Source organism: Crocodylus porosus, unplaced genomic scaffold (assembly GCF_001723895.1).
Source record: "Crocodylus porosus isolate Cpor-Errol unplaced genomic scaffold, CroPor_comp1, whole genome shotgun sequence".
Classification (NCBI taxonomy): domain Eukaryota; kingdom Metazoa; phylum Chordata; order Crocodylia; family Crocodylidae; genus Crocodylus; species Crocodylus porosus.
Window position 1 is genome coordinate 204,725,951 of NW_017728886.1, and position 18,644 is coordinate 204,744,594.

Here is an 18,644-nt window from a genome sequence, read left to right on the forward strand (position 1 = left end):
GGGACCACTCAGGAACTGATCCTGTAAGTTTTTTAGGATGAAAAATTTTAATTAGAAATCCAAGGTGTTTTGAAAACCATCTCTTAAAATGAGCTCTTTTGACATATATTTTTACTAGTAAACTGACTTTTCGTGCTCTTGCAGAAAGTAAACAAGTTTCTTTAAACATCTGAATAAACTCTTTTTTTCCACAGTATAAGACCATCTGTAATCACAGTAAATGATATGTTAGGAACAAGGTCATAGTTATGAGCCCTTATTTAATCAATTGGACTACCCATGTAACTAGATTGTGACTAAGTCAGCACTTTTAGTTTTTTAAAACTAACAGATTTAGGTATCTACATACAGGTTTAGGTGTCTGATGTTAAGCACCTCCTCTGCTATATTTGTAGCACTATGTAGGCCCCTTTAGTGCTACAAAAAGCGGCTGTACAGACATGCACCTTACCTGTTAGCACTACAGAAATGGTGCAAGTGCTACAGAAATGTTCCTAGTTAAAGTGGGAATTTTCTGTAGCACTGCATCTTGCAACTGCACATCTGATGTCTATGCAGTTACCTGCAGCACTGCAGGGGGGCCATGTCTCAGCATCCCACAATGCCTGCTCTCTCCCCACAACTTACCCCCACCATGGGGAGGAGGAGGAAGAGAAGCCAGCCCAGTGACAGCCTGCTAGGGAGTAGAGCTGCTGCCCAGCTGCAGCTCTTCTTCTGTGACGGAGCAGGGCTGCTTCCATGGTGTCAGACACCAATTCCCACTGTCTTCCTATAGAAGCAGCACCTCATCACCCCCTGACCATAGAGCATGACTTAGTGGTAACTTTTATAGTGTTCCAGACAGGGGTAGGAGCTGGACATGTGTACATCCTTCGTAGCACTATGTTTTTGTAATGTTATAAAGTGCTGCAGCACTTGATGTCCATCTGCCTTACAGTCTTGTATTGCTTTTGTAAGACTGGCAGGGACTTCATCAGTCTTCCTAGAAGTCCCCTGTTTTTTGCAAGAAATTGTCATATACTACTACTTAAGAGGTATTACAACGGGGGAGGGGGGAGATGATTGGAGCAGCAGCTTCAAATTGTGGTTTTGTTTGGAGAGTAGGAGAGGGGACAAAAGCATCTGCAGCAGCTGGCACTGCCCCCAGCGTTGTGTTGCAGTTTTTTGCTCTCCAGTTAGAAAGCTGTTCCAGAACATTATGCTATTGATAGTCAGAAAACTTCAAATCTTCAGCCCAAATTTATTTGGGGCAATCTGTTTATCCATATTTGATTCAGATGTGTACCCATTTGTTCTTGTGCCAATATTATCCTTTTGTTTAAGGAGCTCTTCATCCTCCCTTTTCTATGCTGCATTAAAGAATTTATAGAGAACAACCATATCCTGTTTCAGCCTTTTGTTTGCAGGCTCAACAAACTCAAGTTTTTTGTCTACTTTTGTAAGTCTGTCCAAATATCCTAGTAGTCCTTCTATGCATGGTTCCTGTTTTTAATTATGCTGACCAGAGACAGTACATTTTAAGTGAGATCTCAGTCATCTGTGCTCTGTACAATGGCATTATGACTTCCAGGTCTCTGCTGAAAAGGTATCTCCTAATATACCCTACGATTCCACTTTCCTTTGTTACAACTGCCATATGTTGGTAACTTATTATCTTTTATTTTTAGGTCTTTTTCCCTCTGTCATTTTTGTCTTGTGAGCTCCCAATTTTAGCAGAAATTCTTATTAGCCCTTGAGTGCATGACCCTGACAATCCCAGTTCTATGATATCCCATTTCTGTTACTGCAGTCCTCAAGGTCATCCTGAATTGTACTTCAGTCCTCCTCTAATGCTGACACTGACTTATAATTTTGTCACCACCAAATTTCATTAGCATGCCCTTATTTTTGTCGGTGTCACTAATTAAAATATTAAATATTTAAGTCTCAGCCTTGAGAAACTCTGCTAGCAACCTCTGTCCAACCTGATCATTCTTCTTGCAGTACAGCCTGTTTGTCATCTTCCATTATCTAGTTCGTATTTACCTTGCAGTTCTGCTAAGCATCATCATTTCCAGGTACACTAATAATTTCTCATATAACACCATATCAAATATTTTATTCGGGTTGTGTTATAATCAGACTTTCCTGGTCTAGAAAATCCGCCATCTCATCAAAAGTTGGTCAGACTCAACCAAACTTCAGTAAGAACATGTTGTACTTTTAGCCCATTTTCCATTTATTTCCATGTCTGTCTTTGCAATTAGTTATATTTTTATTACACCACTGTCCATATCCATTTATTTTAGAAAGCATGATTAGTAAGCAACCTACCTTTTCCTCTTCTGTTGATTTTGATTGGATAGCCTCACAAGGTACCTTGTTTTCCCCTCTGAACAGAAAACTTGTTGTTTAATAATGATACAAAACAGTTGCTTTATAGTTATTTTGAAGACTCTCTTGCTAAGAGCCAGCATTTGTAACAATCTTAGGAAGTAGGACACATAGGGCCCAGTGATATTATGGGCCTTAAGGGGCTATGACTTCTGGGAGGAAACATTCTCTCACCCACTGCAGGTGTATTGACTTTTCACTGACTTTACAAGGGGAAAGATGTCACACCTTTTTACTGTAGTTCTACTAACAATTTTTAAAGCTTACATTTATGTAATGTCAAAATGTGGCAAGTGTGGTTCTAGGAAAACATGACTTGAAAGTGTGTTTTACTTGGTGAATGCTAGGATTCACTACCTTTTCCATCAGGACTACTATACTGCAACCAACTTGATGCTTGCCTTGTGATACTAACCAGCCTTCTACAATAAGGTAACAGGCTCTATGAGTGGGTGGAGAGCCATGAATGTGATATACTTTGAGTTTAACAAGGCTTTTGATACTGTCTTTCATGACATGTTTCATGACAAGCTAAGGAAATAAAGACTGGATGATAGTACTGTAAGGAGAATGTATACCTCGTTTGACCCCAGTACTCTTTCCTGCCATGGCAGGGGGTCAGACTTGATGATCTGCTCAGGTCCCTTCTGACCCTACTAACTATGAAACTATGAAACCTGGTTGGATCATCATACTCAACAAGTTGTCATCAGTGGCTCAACATCTGGTATCAGGTGGAGTTCCCCAGGGGTCTGTCCTGGTTCCCGTATTGTTGAATATCTTTATGAATGATTTGGATGATGGGATTGAGTTGCACAATTATCACATTTGCAGATGATGCCAAGTTGGTGGAGTTGCAAAATGGCTAGGATCCAGAATGACATGAATCAGATGAAATTCAACAAGGACAAGGGCAAAGTCCTGCACTTGGGACAGAATAATTGTGTGAATAAATACAGACTAGGGAATGACTGGCTAGGCTACAGTACTGTGGAGAAGGCCCTGGGGGTTACAATAGACCATAAAATGAATATGAGCCAACAGTTGGAAAAAAGCCAACAGCATACTGGTTTGTATTAACTGGAGTATCACTTGCGAATCAAGGGAAGTGATTCTTCCTCTGTCCATCACATCTGTGAAACCTCACTTGCAGTACTGCGTCTAGTTTTGGACCCCACACTTTAAGAAGGATGGAAAGGGTTCAGCACGGAACAGCAAAATGTTTAAAGGCCTAGGAAGCGGGAGTTTTGAGAAGAGGCTGGGAGAACTAAATTTATTTAGTTTGGAGAAGAGAATCCTGAGGGTGGATTTGCTAACAGTCTTCAAATAGCTAAAAGGTTATTATGACAAGGATGGAGATGGGTTTTTCTCTGTGGCTGTACAGCAAAGAACTAAGGGCAGTGGTCTCAGACTGCAGCTGCAGAGGATATTTAGGTTGGAGATTAGGAGGAACCAGAACAGGCTACTTTGTGAAATTGTGGAATCTCCATCCTTGGAAGATTTCAAGAACAGTTTGGCTGGGATGGTTTAGTCAGGGATGATCCTGCCTTGAGCAGGGGGCTAGACCAGATGACTTTGTGAGGTCCTTTCCAGCACTATATCTTACGATCCTCTGGTCCTTTATTTTAATCCCTTCCTCTCCAAAAGTGTACATATCTGATTTTTTAACACCAGTATTCTTTTTTTTTTTGGAAGGCACTGGTTTGATACTCATTGAAATTATTTTTATATCTAAAATGAAGTTTCTGAGACTACATCAATCAAGCTAACTATTCTCCCTTGTTACTATATTTCTAGGCACTTCTTCAAGGAATCTCCTGGAATTTCTATGGAGATAACTGCTTGAGATGAGATGAAATATCACTTAAACTCTCTGTTAAGAAAAGAAATGCCAAATAATTCAGTGCGACTTAGAGGCTTAGAAATTTTATATCAAGGTAAGAAGCTCATTTTTCAGATCAAGATATTAAGGTTTGAAAGATGAGGATATTTTCTGTTTAATATACATATTAAATGTATTGAGCATTTTTTAATACCCAGTATTGTTGAGCACTGCTTGCTGCAGAGACATGGGGTGAAATCCTAGTACAAAGGAAACCAATTGCAAAACTTACACTGGCTTCAGTACAGCCAGGATTTTCATGTAGGGTCACTGCCTTACAAACTTTTAAAAGGTCTTGCATGCAATCCTGAGAGCAATATTAATAAATGTAGTTAGGGTTTCTCATACACTTTTCCTCTTCTTTTTTTTCTGTTGCCTTCTTCAGTTTCAGTCTCAGCCTCATTGTTGCTGTTTTCAGATGGGCATCGTCTTGAAAGATTTACAGAAGGGTGTATGCTGGGGCTGGCAACCTACTGCCTGTGGGATGAATCCCACCTGTAAAGTGCCATTTGGTAGAGGGGCATCAATGGCATAGAGCTGTATAGTGACTCCCACCCTCTCTGCAGAGCTCACTTCCCTCTGTTGTGGAGTCTGTTGCTCTGCTACATCTATGCTTACATTCACTGCAAAGGAGATAAGGTTAGTGGCAAGGATAGCCACAGGCACTGGCCCTTCTGAGAGGCAAAGAGAAGCCTGCATTGGCCCATGGTGTCTGACCCCTGCTATGCTATCAACAAAATGACGAGACCAATAATTATATATAACACTTAAAAAAAACCCAAAGTGAACAAACTGAAAAAACGGAAGAGCAAATATTTCCCCGTTTTGTTCACGGTAACTTTGAGTTGCTTGTTACAATAGAACATTTTGTGCTGGAGATGCACTTTTTTGTAGTTGGTAGTATCTCTTTTGAATAGTATTTCAAAAAGTTAAATTTTATACAGGCTGAGAATGAGTACCGTATTTACTTGAATACTTTTTATTTTCCCCATCAGTGTGGGAGGAAAAGACCCTCATCCTTACATTCACGTACAAGGAAACCTCATTAAATATATTGTCTATCATAAAACTGCTGCCAGCAGCAGCATGTGCTCAGTAATGGAAACCAGCCATGAAGCTGATTAACTGCAGACAGCACTGGGCATGACTATAAAATATATGGCTTATATTGGGCAAACATACTCTGGGGACCTACCACACTTATTTTCCCAAAAAACCAACTCCTATTCCAGGTCAAATCAGCCAAATCAGTTTCAAATCTTCTTGATTTGAGCACAACTCAATCATTCAAACATCGTATGTGCGGCTACAACCAGTAAGTATTCTCGCACACGGATAGATGAGTGCCGCCAGTTTGAATAAGGTATATAGTATTGTCTATTACATGCAGTCTCCCTCAGTGCTGACACACATTCAGGTCATGGTGAATCTGTACATTAAATACATTTCTACTTCCTTTTCCACTCCCACCGCTGATCTGCACCTTTCTTTTCCATTTCAAATGATTCCTATTTCTTCACCAGCCTTAAATGTATGGCAGACATCACCAAAATGGGCACCAAATAGTTCACCCCAAATCCCTCTGTCACTCCCTCTCTTAGCCTGTTGCATATAATCAGTGTAGCCCTGCCTGCCCTATGTGAGCTGGACCACGTTGCATCTCATGTGCATAAAAATTTTTGGAGAATCCCAAGACTCCTGACAAAAATGCCTGGTTTCAGTCATGAATGCAGGGGGGGGGAGATAATTAGCAGATAGATCCTTTTTGGGGGGCGTCTGCAGTACACCAATGTACTGAGCAGTGCTGAGCTGTGGGGTCACCATGTCTTGAAATGCTGTTGACTCTGCTGGGGGCTCAGCCCAGTGAATTATGCAGTAAATCATGAGCCTTTTGGCTTTGAACTAGTATTATGCATCGCTTGAATTGTATATAAGTAGGTATATATGTACAGCTTAAAAGTGTGTTTATGGAGTGGTTTCAAAAAACTGTAAGTTGGAGTGGTTTCAGAAAAGGCAAAATGCATCAGTTCTGCGTGAACTAAGTTTATGGGTACTTGTAGTATATGCAAGTTGCTACAGGTATATTTATTTCACGGACAGTGTTTTCAAACTTGCTTCTCATTTCCATGTGCTCATGGAGAGCAGACTGACAATAAGGAGGGTGTGGAGGAAGCTGCAGGGGGAAGAAATTGGGGGTGGGGAGGGGGGAAGAGGGCAAGAGAAATGCCTGACCTCCCCAGATTTATTTTCTTTGGTGTAGTAGTGGGAGAGGAACAAATTTGGGAGAAGCCTCCAATAATTAGATTCCATACCTGAAAAATTATAACTAATTTATATTTCCATATATAGAAGCTAATTTATTGGAGGATCATCTTATATTCAGGGTCATCTTATATTTGAGCAAATATGGTAAGTAAAAGCTTCATAAGAGGCACTTGAATAATTCCATAGTGGTTGGCAGATATACCTGTACTTAACAGGAGGTTTTATGATTCATGCACAAAGTTTAAGCTAGTGTTGGTTATCAATAATTCATGGAGTGTAGGACTGAAATGTGGTCTTGAATGCTTTTACTATTTCCAGCAAATCAATTTGTACTTTTTTCTGTTTCTCCTTCTTTCTCTTTATGTGGGGCAGGGTGTATATTTTATTAACTAGAAACACATGGTGTAAAATGATGGCCAAATGTTGCAGTGAAAATTGAGGGCAATTCGTAGTTCTGAGGGTTGTATTTGCCCTAGTTTTATTTTCCCTTACCGATGCAACTGTATCTATTGCTGTAAATTACATGAATAATTGATCAAGGAAATATCACTTGTTACCTCAAGTGATATGCTTATAGCTTCTTAAAACTGTACTTTGTTGTGCTGCAGCTTTGCTCGTCTGCTTATGTGTTTGCCTGATGTTTTTTCCCCTTCCCTCCAAAAAGAAGTCCTGGGTTTGGCTTCAATTTCCTCTGTTTTAACCAAAAAAGCTCAAGATCAACATATATTTTAAAGGCATTTACAGTCCTGGGAACTGTGCAGTACACACATCTGTTTTCACCTAAGTATGAATTGCTGGCTTTACAAATATTAAACATGTAGTTCTTGCCACATAGCTAGCTGAAGTGTTCCGTAACTTGAGCCTGTATTTGAAATAAAAACAAAACTGTATAGCCTCTTTACCATACTAATGGAAAACATTTAATTTACCTTCTAGAGCCAACCAAAAGAATGACGCGATGCTGTTGAGGCAGATTTATGGTGCCTTTTCTCCCATAGAAATCAATATAGCTTGAAGGTGCTGTCATGGGAGCTGGCTGCCTGAGTGGGATCCAGCTGTGTTCAAATGTAAACTCCTGTACCGCAAACCAAAAAACTGATGACTTAGTTTTTTTAGTCATTATTTTATCTCTGGGATATAATGGTATAGAGTTTTATTCATTGCTCTTTATTGCTTTCTTTCCACTAAGAGTATTATTGAAATTTCAATCTAACAAATTCAGTCTATTTTCGATTTCTTTAACCCATTTAGTAACTTGAGCATTTAATGAGGCAGAGGTACTTGCAATACCAGGCCATGGTGGTAATACTGACCAAAGCACTCTATTTGTATCATGTAGACTTTGTTAAAATCTACATAGGCAGAAAAAGATTTGTGCTTTTGTTTTCTGTATGGAATATCAAGCCCCTGTTCAAGGCTCTATTCTTTCTATTTTGTACAAGAGTACTTTTGAAAATTAAGAATGGGCCTTTCTTACTCATCCTTTTTCATTTTCTTTTCTTTAGCTGAAAGAGGTCAGATGTAGTAGTGTAATTTTTTGGCTACCTAAAATGTCGCTATCCTTCAACAAAAAATAACAGATTTTCATACTATGCCGAATTTTATGACCGTTTGGAAGATACTGTTTTCTCAATGGATTTATTCAATTAAATGCTCAAGCAGAAAGCTTGGTAATGGCTTCAACTTTATTTTGACTTTGGGCTTTGAAAATAGGTTTTGTTTCTTTGACTTCAGTAATTCCTAGCCTCTTTCATAATGTGACCTTTGTCCCATTTAAGCAATATGGGAAGGGCAATGTGGGCCATGCTGAAATTCATAACACATAATATTCATTAAAGTAGGCCCCAGATCCTGCACTCTTCCTGACTAAAGCCTTAATTTTACTTTAATTCCCTTTATGTACCCATGCAGTCTCTTCCGCTCTTTTTATGAATACATAACATTCCCCAGTATGGAAACTTGCACCTAATAAAGTCTGTTAGAGCAAGTCTTCTCTGGTAAACTAGCATGCAACAGTCTTAAAAGGTACCTTTGTACTACAGCTGCTACCTCTGCTTCCCAGACAACTTTCAACACAGGTCTCTCTCTTGTCCAGCCTTTCATTATGACTCAGCAATTTAGCAACCTCAGGGTGTATGGAAGGTTTGGATAGATTGAGAGACTAGTAGAAGTTGTCTAGGAAGTAGGTTTTGTACTAGGAAGACCTTTTCCAAACTGAGTGACTGCATCTGAGTCTCACTTGGTTGAGTGCAGAGAAGGAATGAAGAAGCATGGAGGGGGCTAGCTGAGGATTTTAAGTTTGCAGAATGGCTTATTTGGTAGAGGTGCAGTGATGCATTAATCCATATTATATTGACATCAGTGAAAGGAAAATTGACATTATTCGCAATCAGCTTTTTTTGGCTGACGTGAACAATAATGTCGGTGATAAATGCTGCATGCATGTACGTGGCGAGGAGTAGAGCTTGGCTGCTTGGAGAGCAGCATCTGGCCAGTAAGTCTGTGGAGTGAAGGGCTGGGGCAGGGGCAGGTGCTGCCCAGCTGGGGCGAGCCATGGGACAGAGCCATGAATTGGACTCATCGGGAGAGGGGCGCAAGTAGGAGAGGGTGGCTCCTGCTGCTGCGCACACCCCTGAGGGAGGCATGGGGGCATGTTCCCTCTGGATCTGGGCATGGGGCGAGGGCGTGCTGCTGCTGAGGGCTGGGCTTGGGGGTGGTGTCGGGCTATTCCTAGTAGAGGGGTTGGGTTGGGGCTGCACCAGGGGAAGGTGGCAGCGCTGGGAGAGGGAGCTACAGGGTGGGCTACAGCCACCCCAAAATTCACCGTAGCCCACCCTGAACTCCACCTTCCAACACCACTGCCACCTCCCACCCTGAGCACAGTCTTGGCCTACCCCCTCTGCTGTGAAGAGCCTGGCACTGCTTTTGGCCCCAGCACACAGCAGCAGCCTGCCCTCACCCCTTGCGCAGATCTAGGGGGCAAAATCGCCACCCCCATACCTCCCCCAAGGGTGCATGCAATAGAGGGAGCCACCCACAGCTCCATCCCACGCTCCACCCCAGCTGGGCAGTGTCTGCCCCCCCCCCCGTGCTCATTCCACCCCTTTTTTCCCACCACAGACTTACCAGCTGGACACCGCTCTCAAAGATGCTAGGCTGCATATCGTTAGTCAGATTGGTATCGGCCGATATGGCTCGTTAATAATCGGTATTGGCTAAAAAAATCTTTATCGGTGCATCCCTATTATTTGGCTCTCACAGAAATAGTTAAAATAAAGATAATTCAAATGTAGAACAGTTGTAGAATCATAAGGCTGGAAGGGACCCTGAAGGATCATTGGGTCCAGGCCCCTACATGAGCAGGAAAGACACCTGGGGTCAGACGACCCCAGCCAGGTGGACATCCAGTCTTCTCTTGAAGAACTCTAGGGTAGATGATTCCACCACCTCTGAGGGAAGCTTGTTCCATCATCTGGACACCCTAGTTGCAAAGAAGTTTTTCCTAATTTTCAGCCTGAAACTATCTTCCTGGAGTTTGTGGCCATTGTTTCTAGTTTTCCCCCAGGGCGCTCTGGTAAACAGTTGTTCACCGAGCCCCTGACATATGCCTCTGATATAACGGTAAGCTGCAATTGGTAAGCAGCAATGTTGAGTAAAGTGGGAGAATCCCTTTGGATTTAGTTGAGATGCATCGATTGATGCATGCCAGAGTTTTATTGACTCTAGCAGTTACTGTGTCGCATTGCCAGTTCATAGTCATGCTGTGGTCTATTGTTACCCCTAGATCCCTTTTATTTGTAGTGCTGGCCAGGTTAGCGATGCCCATCCTGTAGGTGTGGTGGGGCTTCTTCCTTCCCAGATGCAGCACTTTGCATTTCTCTATGTTGAACCTCATCTGGTTCCATTCTGTCCAACACGCCAGCCTCTCTAGGTCTGCTTGTATCTGCAGCCTATCTGCGGGTGTGTCTGGACAACCCCATATCTTGGTGTCATCTGCAAACTGGGCCAATGGGTTTTTCAACCCCTCATCCAGGTTGTTGAAGAAGATATGAAATGGCACTGGGCCAAGTACTGACCCCTGGGGTATGCCGCTGCCTACATCTCACCAGGACGACACCGATCCATTCATTTGGACTCTGTGTCCTACCTTGTGACGAGTTTCGTATATGCTTAATGGTCCCACAGTTGAGCCCAATATCCTCCAGTTTTCTGATCATGCCAATAGTCAGAACTCTGTGGTAGCTGTATAATTTTTCCATCTCTTCTCAGCCCCCTCCCTTTTCCTCCACTGCCAATAGTAATATTATTTTCTTGTTTGAAAAAGGATCCTGTGTAAGATTTTTTCCATAGAAGTACATGAACCCAAACTCTCAAGTCTTAGAACTAATTTTTAACCTGTCTAGAGGGAACTAAAGACTTGCAGACTTAATTTTCCAAACCCCCCCCAACTTGTAAATAATTCTCTGTTACTGATCCAAATTATTGAAAATTCAGTCTCTACCCAAGACGTGATTTAATGCATTTTTTTAAATTTTTTTTTTATATACATACTGCTATTTATTAATAGTATTGTTGAGCTAAGGTAACAATGAAATGATTAGTGCTCTGACCACTATTTATTACACAGCAACTGCCAAGCAAAACATAATAAAGGATTTTAGTCACTACTAGATGGTTTCTGCAAATCTAGCATTACCTTTAATTATTTTCTGGGGTGCCTCCAGGAGATTGTCTTGCCAATGCTTGGTCATTTTACTAGGTTATGCTAATCAGGATTTGTAATACTTGGATAATTATTTTGCTAATTCTTGCAGGAATGCTGCAAGAATTTCACATAACTTGTCAAACATTCTACAGGGACTCCTTAACTATTGGTACTATAAAAAGTTATGGTAGGTAGCCTGCCCACCTCTCCCCCCTGGATGAGTCTGGTTCGTGGCTCTGTCCTGCACCTCGCCCTGCTCCAGCTGGGCATTTCCCTTTACGTAAGATTTTTAAATAGGCACTTTCTGACTTTAGCTGTCAACATCTGTAACTAAGGTACAGTTTCACCTTAAAAAAATGTTGACATCTGCTTCAATGATACTTTGTTTCAGATAGAATTTTAGTTCAAAGCTGACAGCATTTTAAAACTCTGTGGTAGTTGTATACTTTTTTTTTATCTCCTCTCAGCCCCCTCCCTTTTCCTCCACTGTGCATTTATAGTTCAGCCTGTGTGTCATAATGTTGTCTGAACTCCATTCTGATTGTTGTTTTCATTGTACCACATAATATCCTTTCCTTGCTTAGATTAGTGGCACTGCATTTCCATATAAACTGTGAAATTGAAATTCTTCATTCAGATGCCACAAGCAGTTTTCTGTAGTGTGAAAAGCAGAAGCTGCAGCTTAATGAACTAATACTTTTGGAGGTGCAGAGGAAACTTCAGAAATAATGAAATCTGAGTGATATTCTCATCAATCAGAGCAATCTATTATTTAGCCTTTTATCACAGTAAAAACATAGCATTACTAAGAATCTGAAGAAATCAAGATATTGCTTGAAAAAAATCGCTTAAGTTAGATGTATATCTCTATAGTGTATATTTTATTGGTGGCAAAGAAATGTAACATTTAAAGGAAATGCTCTATTTAAAGTATAAGAAGCCTCAGCCTCCCTTGATAATGGGGAAACTGTCCAATGCCTGGAGCAGGCAGTTAATCCTTAGCCCATGTCAGTCATTGTCAGTGCTGTGTGGTGCTGTTAGCAGTTGTGAAACTGACTAGTTTCTGTCAATTTCACAGCTGGTGTTAGAGGGAGGCCTTATAAATAACCATTTAACAAGCCTTAATAAGGTGCAAACAGTCTGTATCACCTCTGTCTTGCATAAAGTAGTAAGCTTAAATCTGGTTAAGCAGTGCTGTTAATATTGAAATCAGTGGACATTGGAAGATGCCCTGTACCATTTGTATCATTTAGCTGGTAGCCTATTTTACCTGCAAGGAAATGGCTTATGTGGCAGTTTTTAGAACTACACCTTTCTAATGGTTATATCAACCATTGAGAATAAACCTTTCTTTAGAAGATAGCTTTTCAATCTCTGCTTTTAGTTGATTTGTAATTGATTATTTAAAGAAAGACTTCTACTTAGTGAAGTGTTTGGGTTAAATGCAATATTTAGTAGTATATAGTGTACTGATTTAAATCATGGATTAAATCAGTACAATATATAAATTAATATTCAGATAAGTTAACAAAGTAAAAATAATGGAAGAGGACTCTTCCACAATTATTTTGCGGTCTTCCACAATTCTTTAGCTGTAAACAAAGAGAAAATCAAATGGTACAGGCACTGATGTAAATGGCAGCTTCTCTAAGATACTGTGAGCATGTCTTGCCTTCACTTAAATTCTGGGTGAGGACTATAAATGCTTAGATTTTTAACTAGGTGGCTGGGTGCACTCATAATTTTCATGTTTGCAGTAGAAAATATGTGCATATTATAGCAATATTAGGAATTCCTATATAAATCAAAACCTAGATCCATCTAAGTCCAGGGTTGTCAACACTCATGTGGCCTATTGAGCTGGATGGGCTGTATTGGGCCCACAGACCAGCCCAAGGCACTGGATCCAACACACAGAGCTGGTCTGCGGTGGGTTCCATGAGTACCCTGGACCCAGTCCTGCATGCCACATGCGTGCCAGAACTAGTCTTGTATCCTGTCCACGTGGAATGCATGCCAGATGTGGTTCTGTGAGCCACATGCAGCCAGTGCTGACTCTGGATTCAGCCCTGGTCCCATGCAGAATGCATACTGTATCCAGCCCCACCTGTAGCATTCACCAGATCTGTCCTATATACCATGTGCATGGGGCCAGTTCTTCACACAACATATATGACTTGTGGGTTCAGTCCAAAACCCATGTGCCACACAGTGGGCTGGTTAATACGTCTCTACAGGCTGGATATTGGGGGTGTGCAAAGACGGCTATATTCAATTGGGATTCGGCCCAATTTGGGGGACAGTGATTCGATTCATTGTTTTGGATCACTGTCCCGATTTGATTCAGCCAAATATGAATCTGAAGATTGGATGCTGATTCAGAGTATCAGCGATTTGGCCATAGACACAGCTTCAGATTTTTTTTCCTACATGCCTCAAGGTACCAGGCGCAGCTCGTGAATGCTGAGATGGTGGGGTGGATAGAGCATCCCCCCCAGCTCCACGATTGGCCATGGAGGGCCCCTGGGTGCTCGCCCGACCCAGGAGGCACCAGTCACTGAGCCGGGGGGCAGGGCGGGGGAGCCCTGTATGCTTCACGGCGGACTCAGAAGTGGACCGGAAGTGCTTCTGGTCCACTTCTGGGTCCACTGCCAAGTGTACTAGGAACCAGCCTGGACTCCCATGGGATGCTCCATTAACCCCGCCATCTCAGTGTTCACGAGTCGCCTGGTACCTCAAAGTATATAGGAAAAACATTTAAAACTGTGTCCTTCAGAATCGGTTTCGAGGGTTCCGATTTGATTCAGAGGAATTAAAGGGTCTCCTGATTTGATTTGGATTTGGAGATTCATCTGCTGAAACTCTGCTGAATTGAATCAGTGATCGAAGCTTCACCCAGCCCTACTGGATGAAATATAGCCTGAGGGCTATATTTTTTCACACCCCTAGTCTAATCCATTATATAGTCTCCATTATGCTAGTGGCCAGAGTAGCTTAAACCTTGAACCAAGAATCTTATTACCTGTTCCAAACTTTTTTGTTTTCCTTCATTGTAGTAACTAGATATTTTGCTATCTTTATTGATGCCTGATTGTTCCTTGAATATTGCAAAGTTCATTGTGTCAGTGAGTTTCATAGTGTATGTAATTTTTTGTTGCCTGTAAAAGTATTTATTTATTGTTGATTTTTTTTAAAAATTTTCCACCTTTTATTAGATAGTCATTTTTTTGTGTTATAATGGGGGACAAGAGAAACTACTGATTTACTTTCTCTGTATCCTTCATTCTATATACTTCTTCCCTTTAAGTCTTTCCTAAGGAAAGGATCCTAATATTGTTCAGTCCTTTCTTTTCAGAATTTTTTTAATTTCTCTCGATCATTTTAGTTGCTCTTCTTTTGAATATAGCTGCTTTACAAGGGAAAGGAAATTATAATAGGAATAACGGAGACCTGGTGGGACTCTACCTGTTACTGGGTCACAGGTATAGATGGCTGTACCTTGTACAGGAGAGATTGTACAGGTAAAAACAATGGGGGTGTAGCTCTCTATGTCAAGGATAGCTACACATCCCTGCAAGCTGACACTGGCATCCAGGGAAGGCTACCAGACACCCTCTGGGTTAAAATGCATGGGGAATGTGGTACAAGGGACACAATGGTAGATGTCTACTACAGACCCCCTAACCAGGAACAAGAGCTTGACCAGGAATTCACCAGGGAACTGCTTGAGGCTATACACTCTAGGCGCATAGTTGTCATGGGAGACTTTAACTACCCAGACATTTCGTGGGAAGAGTACAAGGCCAAATCCGAACAGTCGCAAAGCTTCCTAACGTGCATGGATGAGCTCTACCTGACCTAAGAGGTTTACTGACCAACAAGATGTAAAGTGCTGCTGGACCTGCTACTGGCTAAAGGGGATGATCTAATTGGCAACCTAAAGATTGAAGGAAAGCTGGGAGACCATGACCACAAGCTGATCAGTTTTAGTATCCATTGCAAAGCTGTTAAGTCGGTCAGCAATGCAGAAATCCATGACTTTAGGAAAGCTGACTTTGTTAAGCTCAGGAGGCTTGTTGTTGAGGCACTATGTGACCGTGACTCAACAGGGAGAGGAATTCAAGAGGACTAGTCGCTCCTTAAGGAAGTGATCCTGGAAGCACAAGGGGATGTCCATCCCGTCTTGGAGGAAAGGTTTCAAAAGGGCACAGCAATCCCCTTGGCTCAACAGGGAACTCATGGACCTCCTATGCCAAAAAAGAGAGGCTTATAAAGGATGGAAGATAGGAATTGCCACAGAGAAGAATTATTCTGCACCAGTCCATACCTGTAGGGAGCGGACTAGGAAAGTTAAGGCTGCAACTGAACTCTACCTGGCTACACACATTAAGAACAATAAAAAAGTCCTTTTTCAGATATGTGGGGAGTTGGAAGAAAAGCAAGGGTAACACTGGACCCCAGCTAAACCAAATGGGACAACTGACAACCGACACCCAGGAAAAAGCTAACCTGATTAATGGTCCATCTTCAAGGAAGGGAGGAAAGTAGATCCAGGGAACTACAGGCCAATCAGCTTGACCTCAATCCCTGGTAAGATTCTAGAAAAAATCATCAAAGTGCCTATTCTTGACAAACTGGCTGATGGCAACATCCTGAGGGACAGCTAGCACGGGTTTGTTTTGGGTAGGTCTTGCCTAACCAATCTCATCTTATATGATCAGGTGACTTATATCACCTGGACAAGGGAGAAGAGACTGACGTCATATATCTGGACTTTAGAAAAGCTTTTGATCTGGTGTCCCACAATCTCCTCTTGGAAAAAAATTGGCCAACTGCGGCCTTGGCTACATCACAGTCTGGTGTCTGGGGAATTGGCTCCAAGGCCAGACTTAAAGAGTGGTGGTCGACAGAAGTGAATCGTCATGGTGCTCCGTTACTTGTGGTGTCCCCCAAGACTCTGTCCTTGGACCTGTTCTCTTTAGCATCTTTATCAACAACGTGAATACTGGTGTCAGAAGTAGATTGTCCAAGTTTGCTGATGACACCAGACTTTGGGGTAGAGCTTCCACACCTGAGTATAGGCTGGTGATCCAGGCTGACTTGGACAGGCTGAAAAAGTGGGCAGATACAAATCCAATGACACTCAATACTGACAAATGTAAGGTACTGCATCCTTGGGGGTGGGGAGGGGAACCCGCAATATGCTTATAGGCTCAGCTCAATAGCACCAAGGCCGAAAGAGACTCGGAGGTCATGATTGAAGACAAGATGAACGTGAGCCACCAATCCAACATTGCAGCTGGTAAAACAAACCAAACTCTGGCTTGCATCCATAGATGTTTCTCAAGTAAATCTCAGGATGTCATCCTAGTGTTGTACTTGGCCGTAGTGAGGCCTCAGCTAGAGTACTGCATCTAGTTCTGGGCTCCATAATTCAGGAAGGGTGTGGATAAGCTTGAGAGAGTCCAGAGGAGAGCCATGTGCATGATTAGAGGGCAAGAGAACAGGTCTTACAAAGACAGACTGAGAGCCACAGGACTCTTCAGCCTGGAAAAGTGCAGTGTCAGGGGTGATCTGGTAGCAGCCTGTAAGTACATCAGGGTTATGCTCAGGATCTGGGGGAATGTCTGTTCGCCAGAGCACCCTACGGGATGCCAAGGACCAAGAGTCACAAATTTCTCCAAGACTGTTTTAGGCTGGATATATAGAAAAACGTTTTTTACTGTCTGAGCCCCCAAGGCCTAGAGTAGGCTCCCTCTGCAGGTGGTGCAGGCACCTACTCTGGACTCCTTTAAGAAGCGTTTGGACACTTATCTTGCTGGGATCCTTTGACCCTAGCTGACTTCCCTCTCTTGGGGCGTGGGGCTGGACTCTGATTTCCTGAGGTCCATTCCAGCCCTAATATCTATGAAATAATAAGCCATAAAGAAAAATATGAGAGGCAAGATTTTTTTATGGCTGATACTTGTTATTGAACCAACTGCAGTGTTGAGATAGATATGAACAAACTTTTGAATGGAAGAAGACAACCTGAAGAAGAATCCATTGCATTTGAAAGCTTGTCTAAATCTATCCCAACTATGCAGTAGGTCCAATAAAAGATATCGCTTACAAAAAACATTACCTCTTGCAAAGAAAAATACACTTACTTCAAAAAGAAAGAGACTGTCGTAGGTCAACATCATAGACCAACAAAATCCTACAGTAACAGATGTATTTATGTACCAGTGTAAAGCAGTCTTTGATTTCTGAATAAAAGTGCTTTATTAGTACAGCTCATTACTAGTTGTTGTTGTGTGAGTGGAGCCCAACATAACTTACTATGAAGCTACTTGTATAGCACTATAAATTAAAGTGGGTGTTATACTTCCTCACGGTAATGCAATCCAGCCCCTCCCCCCTCTGCCAAAAGAGAGAGAGTGAGTGAGAGAGAATCATGAAAATAACCCACTTAATACTACTATATGCATTGTAGTAAAATGCTTTTGAAAGCAAGAGGATATTAATAGTTGAGTTAATTGGTACTGATCAAGAACTACACTATAGGGATGTGGTTTTACCACTGGAATAGGAATAAGGGTTAGAAAGACAGAAATAGTTGAAATGAAAGGAGAGAGAAAAGCTCTGTCTCAAAATGAATACGTGGCAGCTGTAGTTTGCTTGAGTATTTAGCAAAAGATTTCCATTTAGGGCTTGCCCAGTAAATTAAATTTCTGAGCATAACTTAGACTTAGTTAAAGTATTGGATTCATTAGTGTTGTCTAGCTGTTTGAGTATGATAAAGCAGAATTTTACTAAGTTTGAACTAACATTTTAAGTGCTTAGCCAGATGGGAGATTTCTGTGCCTCCTTAAAAACTGCAGGACAATTAAGCAGACATCCCATAAACCTAGCCTGTTACTTTATGCTCTGTACTTACAGTTGTACATATGCCAGAGTATGAAGGAAGAAGCATAAAGTTTTCTCTCTCATTCTTGCTCCTTGCTCTTTTGTTTTTTTCCCCTTCTCATATGAATATTTTTATTTCCTGTCTAGAACTAGGAAAGAAGAGCAACAGAGGGGTTTTGTTAAATAGAGCAAAATCTAATTACAGCTTGATTTAAAGCCACATTTAGACAATGGCTGAGGGGTGAGTTCACTTCCACAAAAACAAACTCAGTTGGCTCCCTACTGTGCATCAGGAGCATTTAGATATGTTGCCTAGAGAGCAGCTGCCTCCCTCTACTGGCACTGAATTTCTCTACTCTTCTGTGGTGTTGGTTGTACCTGTGTTGGTCTAAATTTATTTGGTCTAATAAAAATATCACATTTACCCTAAGAACCTTATCTGCATTTACTCTTCTGTTGCACTCTTGCTACAAAACAGAAAAACGTGTATACTCATTAGTGCACTCATTAGTGTTCAAATGGTACAGCATT

At 41.6% G+C, this 18,644-nt stretch overlaps 1 protein-coding gene across 1 annotated transcript in view; it reads left to right on the top strand.

The window, feature by feature from the left end:
• Window positions 1-4,142: 4,142 nt before the first annotated feature.
• Window positions 4,143-18,644, top strand: part of FAM110B (family with sequence similarity 110 member B) — a 150,068-nt gene continuing 135,566 nt past the window's right edge. The window contains exon 1 of the mRNA XM_019548360.1: window positions 4,143-4,310. The gene's annotated coding sequence lies outside the window, so the exon portion shown is untranslated. The remainder of the gene's footprint in view (window positions 4,311-18,644) is intronic.